Raw genomic sequence first — 19,330 nt, 5'->3', positions numbered from 1 at the left:
AAAAGTCTTTTATGTTACTCCCTTTTAGAATTTACAAAATGCAAATGTACATGAATAAATCACACAAATATTTACAATATATATATTCCCTCAGAACCGAGGTACACGAAACTTAAAAAGCTCATACCCTTTTTGTGGCAATTATAGGGAATGGAAAATCAAGAAAATATGTTACAAAATATACTCCCAAAATTTTGAAATTTTGTAGGGTTTTCTAAGTATTAAAATACTATTTCGGGAGGTTTTCGGTATCATTCGGGATGAAAACTTGCCAAAAATGATATTTAGGTCTCAACAATATTTTTCTTGATTTTTCTATTTTTCGTAATATTTTTGCAATTTTTTATTTTTCCCAAACTTTGAGCAATTAAATAACGAAAAGACAATTAAAGAAAATAGTGAAAATTAAATCAAAAATATTTTTGGAATTTTCTTAATTTTCTCTTTTTATGCTTTTTTCTCAAAATTTTAAATAGCTAATATAGTATGAAAAATAAAGAAAATAATATAATATTAATACCCTATATCATAATACGTAAATATTGTATATCATGATAGTCAAAACCCTAAATACACAAGCAGTGAATATAGAGCCAATATATCACAATAACGAACATGACATTACAATCAATGAATAAAGAACTAGTACATAACGATATAAAAGAATTAGTATAATGAAATAATACAAAAGATTAAGACAACAAAAATTTAAACTTTAAATATTAAAACATCAACTGTAGCGCCTCGACCCGCCACGTGGGTCCGAGATGCTAGTGTAAAACATATAAACTCTCTTATACCAACTGAAGCATATATAGATGCAACCTGCCCTAACCAGGAAATCCTAGGTGCACCTGCCATTACTAAAATTAAACCATACAATGGAAGAATTCTAAAACATCTAACCACCACTTTACCAAAGTTCTATCTGTTCCCAAATACACACATACACAGTCTGCCTGTATATTACAATCCCAAAATAACAAAAGAAGACATCTGGTATCTCACCAGTTATGATAACCACTCCCAGAAGTCAAATCCCAACCCCGAGGTAAGCTAGGTACAGTTCCCTCGAGAACCTGAAAAATAATTTGTATAATGGGGTGAGACACTTCTAAGTAAGATGGATTATATTAATATCAGTATGTTGCTAGCATGAGTTCTCAAGTGAATATAAAACTTTCATTATTTAATTGTATATGAAATGACATTTTATAATTGTACTGATCAGTATATCTGGAAATATATACTTTCTTAATAATAAATTGTCAGCTCAGTATAGCCCTTTTATAGTAAATTTGCTTATATATGCACAAAAGATACAACCTAGACTGCTGTATTAGCGTCATCATGCTATCATATTCTCATACGACATGCTTCCCCCCATGACGGGTTATATGACCCGAAGGCTGGACTCAGCTCCTGGCCGACTAACCATAGCTGGGTCAAAAAAGGTAGTAAGTACGATCGTGTCTACCTATGGTCATTCGGAACTACCTCGGATGGCCCCCCCCAGTAGAAACCTCGGAGTAGTACAGTGGCCTAGGTCACCGAATCATCTATCTATCATCACACTATCATCCCAATGTGATTGCACTCCCTGCCAACATATAGCTACGGTACCATGCTCATAACATCACATTTCATATTCATAGGGCTCTAGAATAGTAAATGACAATTTACATAATAAAAACTAGTTTATTCTCATTTCATATAAAACCTGTCATTTATTAACTCTTGGCCCTGAGCAGTCATGTTAAATCTCGGCCCCCAACCATCGTATCAAATCTCGGCCCCCAGCCATCATATCATATCTCGTATTATCAGTAAAAACATTCTACTCATATATACCATTTAGAAACTATTCTCATGCCACACAATTTTTATCTGATAGATCATAAATAAATAAACTGACGGGGAAAAACATAAATTTCTTAAAATAGGGTCTAAACATCTCCAGGGTTTTATTTAACTTAAACTATTTATTTTATAGAAAATAGGAGATTTCAAACCAACCATTTAAATTTTCCCCAAAACATATGACAATCAAAACCATCCTTTTCAGATACCTGATTCGTTTAGAAAATCACATGTCACAATTTAAACGGTCCATATTTCAAAATTAACTAACATGATATAATCTCCTTACCTGGCTTACTAAAAACCCTAAATCCACGCCCTGCAACGTTTGAAGATCAAAACCTTAAAATTACATTTTTCCCAAACTAATCAACTCAACACATAGAATATTTCTCATTAAGCGTTTCCTAGGCCTCATATGCTCCAAATCAACAATAAAACCCTAAAATACCCTACTTACCCTAGTTTTAGAGTGGTGCCTAGAAAGGCCCGATCAAAAATCCACTCTACTAGACTTGTAGAAAATCGCCCCTAGACCCTTGTGGTGGCTTCCGATCGTCGATTCGGTCGATGAATGGTGAGAAACTGAAGAGAGAAGGGAGTGGGGCACGGGTCAGAAAGAGAGAGGGAGAGAGAGAGAGAGAGAGAGAGAGAGAGAGAGAGAGAGAGAGAGAAATTATGTCTTCTTAATGAAGAAGCAATCTAAAATTCTATTTATAACCCTTTGACCGGCACAATTCATCGACAAAATGGGACCTTCGTCGACAAACCGTAGAAGCACGTTCGTCAATGAAGGAAGAGGTTCGTCGATGAACCCTAACCTGAACTTTCCTCTCGGGATCTCTTCATCGACAACACCTGAACTTTGTCGACGAAGCACAGCGTCGACGAAAACAGGGGATTCGTCAACGAGGCATGCTATTTTCCCTTTTAAAATTTTTCCTTTTTCCTTTTCTTATTTATTTCCTTATTTTTCGGGTTCGAGTTTCTACATCAACAATATTACATGAATATTAAAGGTAAATATAATAAAAATAAAGTCCCATAGCCACACTATTAATTATTTACTACCAACAAAAAAGTGAATAAAGAGAAACACAATAATAATATACAATAACAAATATACAATAAAACTTAACCCTCAAATATTAAAACCTACATATATATATTTATATATATATATATATATATATATATATATATATACACGCATGTGTGTGCAGGTTAGCATGCAGTGAACTCATAGCAGGAGGGTGCTGCCAGAGTTGGTGTGTGATAACAGTGTGTGTGCAGAGTATGTGGACAGTGTATGAGTGTATGTATGATGTGCGTATATGGGTGTAAAAAAGTTGTGTGCATTCATGAGTGTTAAAGTGTGTGTATGGGTGCATAAATTTGTGCATGAAAAAAAAAATATGGACGTGCATGTGTGTTAAAGTGTGTGTGCATAGTGTTGTGTGTGTGGTGCGTGCAGTGTGTATGTGTGGTGTGCCAGCAGGAGACTTACTATAGGAGGCCACCGGAGCTAGTGCGAGACGACAATGCTGGTGACAGACAATGGCGCTAGTTCAAGCAATGAAAGTGGGAGAGATAGGGAGATTCGTTCGCGTGGCTATGGCGTTTCCCCGGTGCGGCTGTATGAAGGACTACCACTGCTATCATGGGAGCAAGTTCTTTGGCTGGTCTGCAGGCAAGGGTGACGATGGTGACGGTGGTATGGCAGAGAACGCTGACGGCTATTATATGGCCGGAGCTAATACGGTGGTACTTGCAGATGGTTACGGCGTGCTCATAGAGAATCGGAGAGGGCTAGAAATGGGAGAGCTGGGTTCGGATCTGTGCTGGTAGAGTGGGAGAGAGGCAGTAAGGATGACGAGGCTCTCAGGTGCCGACCGTTGACTAGTGGTGTAGCGATGTGAGGGTGACCGGAGATGATGATGATGGTGGTGCAGGGAGAGGTGGTGTGAGATCTTATGGTCGTGGGATGGCTAGGTGGTGGTGAAGATCTTGTGGCTGTGTCATGTGCGACAGCTGTGTGTGACATTGCATGGGCTGCATGGCCCATGCTACAAAAGCCTTTTTATTTAATATTATTCCTCCAATCAACTAAGGATAGGCCCGGTAAAAAATGAACTTGATTTCCCGGAGACAAATGGACCCAAATTCAATTTAATAAAATGAATAAAAGGGACTCGATTTTTAGTGACTTAATTGAAAGAACTCAATTTTAAAAGTTAAAAGACTCAATTAAAAATTTAAAAGACTCAAATTTAAAAATCAGAAAGACTCAACTTAAAAATACCAAAACTCAGTTTAAAATAATCGGGACTCAATTTAAAGATATCCGGACTCCGTTTTTTAAAAAAATAAAAATAAAAAAATTAATTTTGAAAATAACTCAATTAATAAATAACCGGGACTCAAATTTGAAGTAATCGAGACTTAAATTTAAAATGATCAAGACTCAATTTTTAAAATGACCAGAACTCAAATTTTTTTTCAAAATAGCCTACACTTAAATTTTTAACATGACCGGAACTCATTTTTTACAATGCGGGGACTTGAAATTAACGATAACTGGGACTTAATTTTTGAAATTAAATGACTCAATTTTGAGATAAAATAGGACTCCCATTCCCAGGATTCAAGTCAACTTTTACTACGCGGGGTCTCCTTAGGATGACATGGTTAAAATTGGGGTGTCTACAAAAGGTATAGCCGAGTGAGTTTGCATGGTATGCACATCCCGCATCAGGATCATACCACTTTGGAAAGGGAGGATGCACGGGCGCCCCTGGGATGGTCGAGATCAGTTTTCTCTCAATTAACTGAGGGAATAATTCTGAATATGTCATAGGAGTTGGCTCCACTCATTTGAAGCCTCTATCCTGTGTTTGGGTGTCTTGTTGTCTTGGTACGAGCCTAGGCCCAGGGGAAATTATCTAGGGTCATGCACCTGAACGCACTGCTTGATTGACCGCCGATTCATAAGTAAAATTTTTCTTTTCCCAATGGTTCCTACCTTCTTGGTAAAGGCGCCCTTGAATCGTCTAGGCTTCTTCTTCTTTCTTCTTTTTGGCTCACTTCTTGGTCGGGCCAGAGCCTAAATTCATGCTTTTTGCTTTTCCTGTTTTGATAGCAGTTTGATCCTTTCTCCAATGGACACGACATCCATGAAGCTATGTGGTGTGCTAACTAGAAGATGGCCAAAGTATAGGTCCTTTAGGGTGTTCATAAACAATGAGATTGCCTCCCTATCTTCTACATGAGGACAAAACCTAAATTTCGGCCTCCCTTCATCTGTATGCATACTCCTTGAAGGTCTCAGTGGCCTTTTTCTCCATATTCTGTAGAGTCGTCCGATTAGGTGACATCTCCAAGATGTGACGCTACTGTGTCATGAATGCCTAAGCCAAGTCTTTCTAGGTACGTACTCGGGCCTTGTCCAACTGGATGTACCATCTAACCGCTGCCCTAGTCAAGTTCTCATGTAAGCAGTGTATGAAGAGCTTGTCCTCGTCAGAATAGGCCACCATCTTTTGACTATATAGGTGGAGGTGATTCAATGGACATCTGGTCCCATCGAACTTTTCAAGCTTATGAACTTTAAATTTGGGTGGCAGAGTCACCCTCGAGACTAGGCAAAGATTAACAGCATCTACTGATTTGAATTAGCCAGTTCCTTCCATGTCTCAAAGGCATTCTTCTATCACATCATACCTCCGCTCGTTTCAGTTTGGGAAACATGTTCTTTGTTTATTCCTAGATCCGAGAACAACACTAGGGGCGTCTATGTAGAGAACCAAAAAATTAAATTAATAAAAGAAATGAAAGAGAAGGAAAAAGGGAAGGGAGAACAGCAGGGATTCGTCAACGTACTCAAAGACCTCGTTGACGAATATACCTACAATTCTCGTCAATGGAGTATACGTGTAACGACCTGATTTTACTACCATATTTTTTTCCCTATAAATATAGACTATGAAATTTCACTACTCTGTTACCTTTTAATATAAATCAAACTATGATCATGGTCCAGATAGGACCTATAGAATCTGAGACACAACAACAACCTAAGCAGCGAGAAGTTGAAGTAAAAAAACCCATAACCATATAAATACATTACTATACCATAGTGTCTGAACCATTTCCAAAACATACATAAAAAATTGTTCCTAGAAATACCCTCAACTGAAACCAAGGCTATACAAAATAACCTCCCAAAAATACTCACCCTTCTGATGGAGCAGTACAGTAGCCCCCTCTATCTGCGAGCCTGATCTGCTCGCCTAATTGGTTCACCTGAAAAATATTAAATCATTGGGATGAGACAATGCTCAGTAAGACGAAATATGCTATTGCTAGTATGTGGAAAATGAGTTACATATTCGTAAAACCCGATTTAGAAATACTGTAAATAACTGAATTTGAGAAAACATGTATAATAAGAGTAATGCATAGTTCATATATGTGATACTTAACAAAGCTATTTCCATGATTTTTCTATTCATAATATTTCTAATATTCATAAGTACATCCACTGTTTTTGTAAATCTGATTATACATATAATAATTAATAAAAATTCCTTAGATGGCTATATGTCATGATTTAACCCCTCATGATAGGGTTGTGCGGCCCGTAGGCGAGACTTATCACTAGCTGGCCTACGAGGATAAATCACTATACTCCGAAAGTCAAATCGGCCTCCTCAACCCTAACTGACAGGGAGCCTGTCCACAACATAGGCATGATCGACTGCTATAAATCCACATACTATTTGAGTTATGTGGTTGCACTCTGAATTGTAAATAGTTACAGTATCGTGCTCTGTGAACTGATCTGTAATGGTCCACCAGCGTCTAATACTATATAATACATCTTTATATAAAATATATATGTTTTATCATGATTTTGTATCAACTATATTAACCATGATTCTGTAAAACCCTGTATTAACCATGACGCTATAAATAACTATATTTCTGTATGAACTGTAATTCTGTATAAACTATAATTTTGTATGTCATGGTTATGTAAAATTGTATAATCATGGTACTTATGAAAACTGTAAAAAAACATCTTCCTATACTATAACTATGAATCATGAAACTATAGAGACTGTATTTCTGAATAAAACAGTATATCTGTATAAACTGTGTATTTGAATAACTGTAATTCTGTAATTTAAAACTGTTTATTCTATGAAAAATAATACTATGAATCTGTATACTCATAATTCTGTAAAAGCTGCGTAGAACACTGTACCATACCAGTATTTCTCATGCCACACAAGTAAATAATACTCATTAACCATAATCAATAAAATCATATAATTCCTACTCTAGAAAACCCATAAACAAATATTATATTTTTCTAGTGAAAATAACTGTTTTACTAGTATAGCATATTTCCCTTACCTGATTTCTGTAAAGCTTCTACAATGTCTTGTCTTACACTCGCAAGGTTCCCTGTTCAACACCCTAAAAACAACATCTCGCAAAACAAAACCTTAGTATTTCTTTGACCACTACACTTTCTATAATTATAAGTAAGCCAAATTCTAAATAAAAAGCCTTACCCTAAATCTGGAAAGAAATTCAATATAGTCCCACCAACAATCCACTCCAGCAGACTTGAACAAAACTCTCCTAGGAGTGTCATGGTAGCCTCAGATCGTCGATCCGATGAAGAATCAGTTCAAAATCTTAGAGAAAAAGGGGAAAAGGATGTAAGGAGAGAGAGAGAGAGAGAGAGAGAGAGAGAGAGAGAGAGAGAGAGAGAGAGAGAATTTCCTCACATGATTTCTGCTGAAAAATCTAGTTTTAACATACTTATACACTGGCCTTCGTCGACGAGACACGTCACCTCATCGAGGAGGTCACGAAGGAAGTTCGTCGATGATGTTTATTCTTTGTCAACGAAATTCAGGGTTGAGAAATAGCCTCTCAATATTTCCTCGTTGACGAAACGCGCCCCCGTCAACGAGCCCAAACAGCCCCTGTTGAATTTCATCTACAATTTCTTTTCTCTCTGCCCTCTATTATTTAAATACCATAATTCTTTGGGTCATTACAATATGTGTCTCATTGATGAGAAAATACCGTGAGTTTTGGGAAATTTTCAGATTTGTTGATGAAATAGCCTCCTTGTCGACGAAGTGCCTTCATGGGTTTGTCAATGAATTACTTGAACTCGTCAACGAACACTGGCCTATATATTTACAAACCCTCATTTTCAGCAGCGTTTTCTCTTTCCTCTCACTCTCTTTCTCTAGATCCCAAAACCCTCACCTTCTCTCTTCGTTTTCAGCTTCATTACAACCTGGTTTGACGATCAGGAACAGCCACGAGGTTCTTGGGAAGATTCTCTGCAATCTAGGTGGAGTAGATTTTCAAGTTGGAGTTTCAGGGCATCCCAAAACCAAGGTAAGTGAGATACTTTAAGGGTTTTTAAGTTAATTTGGAGTATATAGAGTTTAGGGATTTATAAATGATAAATGTTCTAGGAGCTGGGTGGTTTAATTTGGGAAAAATGTGATTTTTAGGCTTTTAAGTTGTGAACGCCGAGTAGCGTTAGATTTTGGGTGTTTACGAGCCTCTCAATAAGCCAGGTAAGGGGAATAAATTATTACAATCGATTTGAGAAATACTGATTAAGTTATTATGTGAAAATGGTATTATTATATTTTACCTGAAATTTATTATGATATAAACACTAGATGAAATTTGTGTGGCATATGATTTATATTGAGATTTGTTTAAATCTGGGTTAATGATTTACTCTGAGAATATGAGATTATGAAATGTGAATTGTGATATGAAATTTGAAATGCGGAAATGATAAAAAGTGATTATGTATCGAAAAATATATCTTCTGAGAAATGATGAAACATGAGACATGGAAATGTTTTATGGAGAAATGTGAATTATGTTAAACGAGATATGTATATGTAATTATGAGATGAAATGAGTATTGAATTAATGAAATACCATTGAAATGATGAAATGAGTTGTGATTACTAAAAATGTGAACATTGCAATGATAATGCTGCAATGAGAATAATGATATGTGAATACTGGTATGTAAATATGAATATGAGAATATGAGAATGGGAAATATTGCAATGTAAAATTTTGCAATATGTATATTGAATTGTGAGAATTGAAATGTGAAATTCTGAAATATGAGTACAAAAATGTGAATGATGAAATGCAAATACCGCCTAATGATTGTGGGTATGTTGTAGTGATAACCCTAATGGATGGATATGGAAACTCTAATAATTGGTTGTGATATTGAGCATGGTACTGTTGCTAGTGGAGATAGTGCAACCACACGGACTCGTGGAGCGTGTGGCGTGACAGTCGACTGAGCTATTTAGTAGAGTCATTGTGCCCACTGAGTCCGGATTAGGGCTATAGGCTGGTCACTCGTACTACAGACATGGAATATATGAGATGATATTTTGATCTAACCGGGTCGGCCAACCGCAGTTAGATCCAGCTTTTGGGCCACACAGCCCTATTCATGGGGGGAAGCATGACGTGGAGAGATATCCTCAGGGCAACTATGAGTTACAGACACGGATGTAACAGCGACACTCATGAGCTAGATATGAAATGGAAATGGAAATGGAAATGAAAATTAAAATGGATATAGGAAATGAAAAAGCGTGAGTTATTATATAATTAATTAAAGCGAAGTAAGACATTCCATGTAATAACCCAAAAAATAATAATAATAATAATAATTAATTAATTAATTAATCAGATTTAAAATATATATATAAATTATTTTTTTATTAATAAAATATATTATTGTTAATATTTATTATTATTATTATTATTATAACCTCCTGAAGTAGAAGCTTCAAGAGGATTTCAAAAGGATAAAGGATGCAGAGAAGGCATCCTGCGTAGGACACCCCCCCCACCCCATTGAACTCTCTCTCTCTCTCTCCTCTCGTTCTCTCTCCCTCTCTCCTCAATTTCGTGGCGGATTTTTGCCTGATCGAGAATCAGAAGATACCGCTAGACTCCATTCTCTGCTGCCGTCATTTCTACCAAAGCGGATCGGTAGTAGGAGCGGCATAGGCTCCCCTTTTTCTTTAATTTCTTGCAAAATATAAGTCTGATTGACGAACGGAGACTACCACGAGAATCTAGGGATGATTCTCTACAAGTCTAACGGGATGGAATTCCTGTGGGGTCGTCGTGGGCAAAACCTCAAATTTGGGGTACGGGGGTTATTAAGGGGCTTATTTTTAATTAATTAGGATTAATTTAGAAATACTAAAATGTTGAGCACCTGAAGTTGAAGTAGAATTTTCAGAATTTAAGGCTCGAGTGAGCGCCGCAGGTGTAATTTTGGGCCCCATCGGCATAATTTAGAAAATTAAGTGAGAGTGTTAAATATTAGTTTGAATGTTAATTTGAGGTGTGTGGAGCCTAGGGAAGGCTAGATGGGTAGTATTTTGGGGAAATGAATTAATTAATTTGGAAAATTTTGTAATTTGACTATATTTAAGGGTATATTTATTTATTTAGAATTTATAGGTTTAGGAAATTATAAATAATATTTTATTCAAGATTAATTGCATTAAATTAGGATTTTTGATTTAGGGTTTGGGTGAGCGCCGCAAGTATTTTTGGAGTCCCTGTTGGCGTAATTCAAAAAACCAGGTAAGGGGAATTATATATTAAATTAGATTTTATGAAATTAAAGGTAATAATTTATGTTATATTATATGTATGTTTTAGTGTGAATTGTTAAAATGCCAACCATGTACTATAATTTTTGAGCCTAACACCACTTATTTAGTTACGTATTTATGGAAATGAACTGAAGAAAGTGGAAGGAATTTTTTGGATAATTATGTAAGAAATGGAAATTGTATTTTCAATAATTAAATGTTAAATGTGGGTTGACCTATTTTATAGGAATATGTATGAATTTTTATTGTTAAATTGTGTGGCATGAGATTCTGTGCAAATAAATATTAAATGTATGAGATACAGGCTAAGTAAGTAAGACATTATGAATAAAATGTGATACGGACAATGTTGCCTGTGTATGTTAAATACAACCATGTAAATATAAGACAGCTGAAAGATAGCCATGTTAGCAAATCTAGCTCATTTCTATGTAAACTAACTGATGACAGCTAAAAGGAGCTGTGTAGTAGATTCTAACGCATTTCTATGTGGACTAACTGATGATAGCTAAAGACCAGCTATAGTACAAAGGAATGAAATGAAAATGTTTTGCAATGAAATGACATTGGAATGACAATGCAATGAAATGAAATGTGAAACATGAATGATACAAATGGGAAAAAGAGTCACTTAAAGTGAAATGCAATGCAATGTTAAGCTATGAATATGAATATATGTGCATGATTGAATAATGATAGAAAGTATGATGTATTATGATATTAGAAATATTTATGTACGTAGAACATGTTACGATTGGGCAAGGCGTACCTTTCGCCTGAGGGCCTGCTGAGTAAGGCGAGTACACTAGTAGTTACAGACGTGACAGTAGCTGCATAACATACTAAGGCAGAGGGAACCTACTTGTATGGGTGGATAGATTTCCCTATCCTTAGGGCCTTTGCCAATAAACTTTTGTATGAACTGTGTGAGTATAAGATCAATTTATCACTTGTCACTTGAGGGCTTACTAAGTAAGGTGAGTGCCCTGATATGCTTTAACTGCAACCTTTGGGTTGCCTAAATATCATAGCAGAGGGGTGCTACTTGTATGGGCGGGTAATCACCCTTATCCTTGGGTAATCTCGTGGGTTAAATATTTGCATATGATTGATTAGGTCCAAAAAATGATTTCAGAAATTATACTAAAGATCTTCAAATGTTAAATTTTATGTTAATTATAAACTCATGTTGGTCACACACTGTTTTAATATATTGTTTCTTCCCTTACTGAGATGTGTCTCACCTAAATTTGAATTTATCTTTTTCAGGATTTCCTCAAGATCGAACTTTATGAGCTCAAGGTTTTTATAGCATTATTGGGGAATAGAAAAAAAAAAAAAAAGGTGTATTTCTAAGTTAATTTTAGGATGTATAAAATTTATGTTTTATGTCTTTATGTTTTAAGTTAGTTATGAAAGGAATGTTTGTGAACATACTGAAATGTTTTGGAGATGTATGTATTTATGGAAATGCAGGTGATGGTTGGTTTTTATGGATTTATAGATAGAAAATAGAAAACTCTGATATTATGGTATATGTTATATGGGGATTATGATTTATGTTTTTCGCTGCATATGTTATAGATTATGATCTATCAAGATATTATCAGGTATAACCCACCAAACCGGGGTTTAATATGGGTTGCGTGTGTATGGTTTTGGAAATGAAAGTAAAATCTTATGAAAGCTTGCATTTTATATCTATATGATTATGATTGTGGAAATGGTATACTTTCTCAGAAGATACGAGATAAACCTGGTGATAGAGCTTCGAGATAGAGGGGAGCTGATACCCTGAGTAGACAGGGTGAGTATTACTAAGCTAGGATGGAGGATTGCCCTAGAGTATTTTGTGCTTCTTTTGGGAATGTGTTAGTCATGTATATATGGATGGTTAGTACTCTGGTATGTGTATTCGTTGTGGTAAGCATATATATGAAATGACTTCCGCTATTAGGTTTGTGTGTATGAGTATGATTGTGTATCTAGTACCCATTTTTGGGTCGGATTATGTATTGTGGTATCAGAGATTGACGTGACCAATATATGATTATATGTGTTATTTATATGAAAAAAAAATGGTATGAAAAATTGGGGCGTTATAGTCTATACATCGAGGAACCCTTGAGCTAGCAATTTTGGGATGAATGGTTGCACACTTGGCATAAGTTGTCTATTGTGTAAGGAGGAGGAACCGAAATCTACCCATGAACTGGAGTGAATCTCGGGGCATGGGCAGGGACTAACTCTGTTTCTGAATCTTGGATCTGGGCAACCTTCCCCTTATTGGCATTCATTAGCTGTTCCATCATCTTGCTTATCTAGGTCTGAATGTCCTTAACATTATTGCCCATATCTTCTTGGCCTTGTTCCAAGCCCATGACACTATTCTCCAAATGCTCACTCATTATTTTGGTCTATCGTATGGTGTTGTAAAAATGGGTGGTGGTCTCAATATTAATTTCTATCAACTAGGCTTCTTCTTCACTTTTGTAAAGAAAACCCTCCCTTTTAGAGCATGGTTGCATGAATGTGTAATGTATGAATGCGTAATGCATGAATGTAGTATGCTAATGTAGAAATATATACATAAAAGTGTGACCATGTATGCAACATAAGTTACTTTTACTAAGATTTATAGAAAAGGTCATCATCATTTGACTAGAAACGATCTTACTTTTATTTCTCAATAATATTCCTCTGGTATTTGATAATCAACCCTTGCTCCCTTTGCCTTATTCGTTGAAAGTCCATCTCAGTTCCTGTCACTCTTTCTTATGTGGAACATAGTTCTTCTTGCAACTTTGTTTTCTCCTGTACCTAGGGGTGTACACGGTTCAGTTCGGTTCGGTTATTGCCAAAACCGTCAACCGAACCGAACCTCTCGATTTTTAAAACTACTAAACCGCAATCGAACCGTATACCGTCGGTTTAAAACCAAACCAAACTGTTTATTTTACGGTTCGATTTGGTTATTTCGGTTTTACCAAATTTTAGACTAACAAAATAAAAAAATAATTATATGAAGCCAGCCATAGCCAACTGGGCCACAGCTTTAGGGCTTTGACTGCAAAGCCCAGCACGGAAGAGATTCAGCAGATCCAACTTCAATAAATAGGGTGAGGAAAATTTTTTCTTCCCATTTCCAACCAATGTGGGACAGGCAAAGCAGTAGAGCACCAAGATAATGTCAGCGTGAGTCCGTGACCGTGAGCGACTGGCGTGGGCGCCGGGCATGAGCGTGGGCGTGACCGTGAGCGACTGGCATTACTATGTGTGTCTGTGTGAGCGTGAGCATGGGCGTGACCATGAGCGACTGGCGTGGGCGACGGGTGTGAGCGTGGGCATTGCTGTGTGCCTGTGTGTGACAGTGTGAGCATGGGCGTGGAGAATCAGAGATGTGGGCGTTGCAGTTGTTGTGTGTGTTTGTGTGAGCGTGAGCGTGGGCGTTGCTGTGTGTGTCTGTGTGAACGTGAGCGTGGGTGTTACTGGAGATGTGGGCGTTGCAATTGTTATACGTTGCCATCCATGTGTGTTTGTGTGAGCGTGAGATTGAGAAGATGATGCCTTGCCTGGTGTGGTAGACTTGTAGTAGCACTGTTGCAGGCTGCTATTCGTTCGGTCCTTCTTCCCTATAGCACTCATCCCACATGGCCAAAATGGGAAGTTTTGGTTCTCATTCCTCTTTTATAAAATCCTTCCCCACTCCTTAAGAAAGTATAAGCCAATGTAGGTATAATTATTTTTTCCACATGCACTTGTAATCAAAGTTCCCAAGATATAATTATTTTAAAATTATAGTCGGTTTTCGGTTTTTACGGTTCGGTTTTTGAGTGAAACCAAAATCAAAATCGAAAATCTACTTTTTATATGTTCAAAATCGAAACCAATTACCGAAACTGAAAAATCGAACTGAAGCTTCAAACGGTTCGGTTTCGATCCGATTCTCGGTTTTTCGGTAAATTTTGTACACCCCTACTTGTTCCCATTTTTTCTCTTGAATCTCCCTTGATAATTCTGCCTGACATGTGAAAACTTTTGGAATTTCTTTAACTTGAGGATTAATTCTATTGGCACGCTAATTGTTATAGATTTCGTGAGTCTCCATGGCCCAAGTGCCTAAGTCTACCAGATATACATGTCTCAATGATATCGTAAACTTTCTGATTCGCTTTTGGGTCCTATTTCGTTTATAAGCAAACTCATAGTCCGCTAAACCATAACTCATAGGTATAAATTGGGAGGATCATGTTTGCCTTCTGAACATAGGAGGTGCATAAGCTATCCCTCCCCATGGGCCTAATAAAGGAACCCACGGGAATCCCCCACATCTATATATCATACTGGGGTAGCCCATCCATTGTGCCTGCATACAAGTCCCCTAGTCATCAGGTTACGCAATCCTGCGTTCCATTCAAACCTGTTGGGTTGCTCTACCCACTGGACTTTTTCAAATTCAGTTAAGGGGATTCGAAGTGTTGAGAATATGGGACGAAAGGAACTTTGGCCATGTGGCAAGTGACTCATGATCCAAACATAAAGAAAAGGTATGCAGCACCTTAATATTCCTCGCCCCTTGGTCCTACAAACATTGAGAGATCGAAATGTTTCTTCCAGGACACCAGGTACTGGGTTAACTCCACTCTGTACTTGGGCCATGAAATAGACTGTAGCTTGATCAATAATCCCCAATTCTTTAGGAAAGATGATTAGACCACAGATAACAAGGGCCAATATATGCAAATGGGTCTCTTCCCTTTTCTCTCTTTCCATCAATATCGTCAGGTGTTCCTAGGTGATATTTGTAATGACCCAAAAAATTTTAATGATAAAATAATTGGGAAAAATAATAGATGAAAAATAAATTGTTAAAGGGTACAAACAAGCGCTCGTCGACAAGCAGGATTTTCTCATCGATGAGAGATCTTCAGAAACTCGCCGCTGAGTATGTATGTCTCATTGACTAAAATTAACCGAGAGGATTTGGGCTGTTCTGAAACTCATCGACAAGCTCACAGCCTTGTCGACTAGTGTTCTTCAGTGGTTCATCGACGAGTCCATGTGGCAAGGATGAGTATATAAAGATCTAAGGTAACTTTCTTGTGAAGGAAAACATTTTTCCTTCAGCTCTCTCTTTTTAAACGCGTCTCTCTCACTTCTCTCTAGGAATCCTGCCTGGATTCAACCTGAATCGACAGTCGGAGTTTGCTATGGTGTTCTAGGGAAGATTCTCTACACATCTAGTAGGTCAGTTTTCTAAATTGGGCATTTCTAGAAACACTCCTAAATTGAGGTAAGGGTTAGGATTTATAGTTTTGGGTTTTTAAAAGGTTGTTTAAGGTTATTAAGTTGAGAAAATGTAGAAATAATAGTTTATATGGGGTTTATTTAATTAAACAAGAGTTTTTGAACCAAGGACTGGGTGAGCATCACAGGCATCAGTTTGAGATACTTGTTGGTGTAGTTCGAGGATTTAGGTAAGGGGGAAGTTATATATATTAAATCAGGTTTTTATGAATTAAATAAAAATAGACTATGTTATATATATGTACATATGTTTTCATGTGGGTATAAAATGCCAACTTTTTAAATTATGTTTTCTGAGCTTAGGGCTACTTAGTTAGCTATGTACATGTGAAATGAACTGATGAAAGTGGAATATATTTTTAGGATAACTATGTAAGAAATGAAAGGTATTTTCAGTATATAAACATTGAATGATGGTTGGCTTATTTTACAGGCAATGTATGAATTATATTGCTAAAATTATGTGGCATGAGCATATGGTAATGAAGTGTAAATGTATGTTATATGTATGTGATGTAGGCTATGTAAGAAATGCATTGACAATGAAATGTTATACAAACCATGTTGCTTGTGTTTGATAATGCAACCATGTATGCAATGACAGTTAAAAGGAGTTTAAGACTAATTGATGACAGCAAAAAGGAGTTGTGTTAGAGGATTCTAACGCATATCTATGTGGACTAACTGATGTATAACTAAAAGGAGTTGTAGTACAAATGAATGAAATGAAAATGAATGAAATGGAAATGTGAATGAAACGGACATGAAATATGAAATGTGAACGATGTAAAATGTTAAAGGTTACGTAAAGTGAAATGCTATGAAATGCTAAAGTTATGAACATGAACATCTATGGATGTTTGAATAACAACAAACAGAATAATGTATTATGGTATTATCAGGTATTTATTCCAATAGAATGTGTTACGCTAGGGCGGGGCAAACTCTTCACCAGAGAGCTTATTAAGAAAGGCGAGTGCACTAGTAGTATCAGATGTAGCAATAGGCTACATAACGCACTAGGGCAGAGAAAAACTATTTGTATGGGTAAGAATATTTCCCTATTCACAGGGGCCTTTGCTAGTAAAGTTTTGTATGAACTGTGTGAGTATGAGATTAAACTATCACTTAAGGGCTTACTGAGTAAGATAAGTGCTCTGGTATGCTTCAGTTGTGACCTTCGGGTTGCCTAATATATCAGAGTAGAGGGGTGCTACTTGTATGAGCGAGTAATCACCCCTATCCTTGGGTAGTCTTGTGGGTAAATATTTGCTTGTGTATTATTAGGTTTAGAAAATGATTTCAGAATTTATGTTAATGGTTTGCAAATGATATTAAAATGTTGATTGTAATCTCATGTTGACCACACAATGTTTTTAATATATATCGTTTATTTCCTTTACTGAGATGTGTCTCACCCGATTACGAATTTATTCTTTTCAAGACCACCATGTAAACGATCCTAGAGAAGCTCGAGGTTGATAGCATTTTGGGTTATAGATCGAGAAAAGGGTATAAACATTTTGATGATATTTTGGGTTTATGTTTTAAAGTTTTTTTAGGTATGAATGGTTGTGAAACATACTGGTGTTTGTGAATATTGATTATTTTTTAGATGTATATATACATATATATATATATATATATATATATATATATATGGGAATATAAGTGATGAATGACTATTGTGGATTACAGATAGAATTAGTAAACTCTGGTATTTAATATTATGATTGAGGATAATAGTTATGTTTTCCGCTGCATATGTATGATTTAATTATGGATTAATAGGATTTAATCAGGTATAACACACCGGACTGGGTTTACAGGTTCGGGGCGTTACATTTTGGTATCAGAGCAATGATTTTGGGATTTTGAGAACTTAGGAAATTATTTATACCAGAGTATAAGAAACAGTTTGGATAGGGATACTAGATGAATAGGTTAGGCATTGAGAAGTAGTTTTGGTATAGGGAAGTATAGGATTTTGTCTTATAACTTGGAGGCAGAAATCCCTTGACGGACTTCTATGATTTTTTGATTTAGTCGACGGTTTCAGAAAACCACAGTAAATCCATCAACGGTGATGTTTCTTAGCTGTGAGATTGGTCCTTATATGGAGATTTTGGATTTTTATTGGATTTAATTTAATGATTATGTTGTTTGGGGTTATGAGATGGAATTCTTATCTCTTTTCTGTCCTATTTTCAAGATGGATCCTAGAAATGAGGATGTAGAGGCTGAAGGAAGGGAAGGTTCAGATACTTCCAATGAATAGGAAGTTGATACCTCCAAGACGCTGTGAGGTATAGTCCGTCAAGTTAGGGTAGAGATGAAGAAGAATCCTAAAGAACATAACTATCCACTTGTAGGTCAGGGCTGCAGCATTAAAGAGTTTATGGGGATGAACCCTCCGACTTTTGTAGGAGGACCAGATCCAGTGGCTGTGGAGAATTGGGTATAGAAAATAGAGGAGATCATGGTTGTACTCGATTACACAAACGAGCAGAAGGTCCGTTATGTTGCATTCAAGATGACAAGAGAGGCGAAACGCTGGTGGCTTTCTACAAAGCTGCTAGAGGACCAAAGGCTAATAAAGATAGCTCTTACTTAGGAGAGATTCAAGGAACTGTTCTTTAATAGGTATTTTCCTTCGTCTATTAGAGAGGAAAAGATTGAGGAGTTTGCTAATCTATCCCAGGGGGATATGACCATTGTAGAATATGCAATGAAATTTGTGGAGCTATCATGCTTCGCACCATTTCTAATCCCGAACGAGGCAAGGAAGGCCAGAAAATTTGAAAAAGACCTGAGGCACAGAATATACGAGTTGGTGGTGGGGTTTCAACTTCAGACTTTATCAAAATTAGTTGATAAGACTTCGGTGCTAGAAAAGAGTATCCAGAGGAGCACAAAACCTTCAAACCAAAAGAGGACGCCTACACCATTTAGTTTTCAGTTTAAGACCAGTTAGGGATCAGGGAAGAAAGGTAAAAAGGTAGTGGACTCCATATGCCATAACTGTAATAAAAGGCATAGGGGTGAATGATGGTTTGGCACTCCGAATTGTTTCAGATGTGGTAAGTCGGGGCATATCAAGAAAAATTGTCAGGAACCATTGCCTATGGTATCTGTCCAGAATCACGATCGAAGAAAACAACAGGTACCACTTGGAAAAGGTGTTCCACCCCAACTATACACTTTAAGCTGAGGAGGATGCCATCAGAGAAGCAGGTATGGGTTTAAGATTAAGGAAATTATAAATTAATTCAGTTATGGATGATTGAGCAGTATATATGATGATGTGATTAATTGTAAATAGTGTAGGGATTTGGGTGATATACATATTCAATTGTATGACTTAATGAATTTTAATGATGTGAAAGAATGATTAGTAGGTAAAATTTCGAGGACGAAATTTCTTAAAGGAGGAAGAATGTAATGACCCA

At 36.6% G+C, this 19,330-nt stretch overlaps 1 long non-coding RNA gene across 1 annotated transcript; it reads right to left on the bottom strand.

Moving 5' to 3' along the window:
• Positions 1-692: 692 nt before the first annotated feature.
• LOC131144408 (uncharacterized) lies at positions 693-3,900 on the bottom strand. Its single transcript, XR_009133814.1, has 2 exons — positions 3,368-3,900; positions 693-1,079 (listed from the first exon to the last, which is right to left on the bottom strand). It is a non-coding gene; the product is annotated as an uncharacterized LOC131144408 (long non-coding RNA).
• Between the last annotated feature and the right edge of the window lie 15,430 nt (positions 3,901-19,330).

This window comes from Malania oleifera, chromosome 12 (assembly GCF_029873635.1).
Source record: "Malania oleifera isolate guangnan ecotype guangnan chromosome 12, ASM2987363v1, whole genome shotgun sequence".
Lineage (NCBI taxonomy): Eukaryota > Viridiplantae > Streptophyta > Magnoliopsida > Santalales > Ximeniaceae > Malania > Malania oleifera.
Note: the sequence above shows the minus strand (reverse complement) of the source record. Positions and strands in the feature narration are given on the sequence as shown.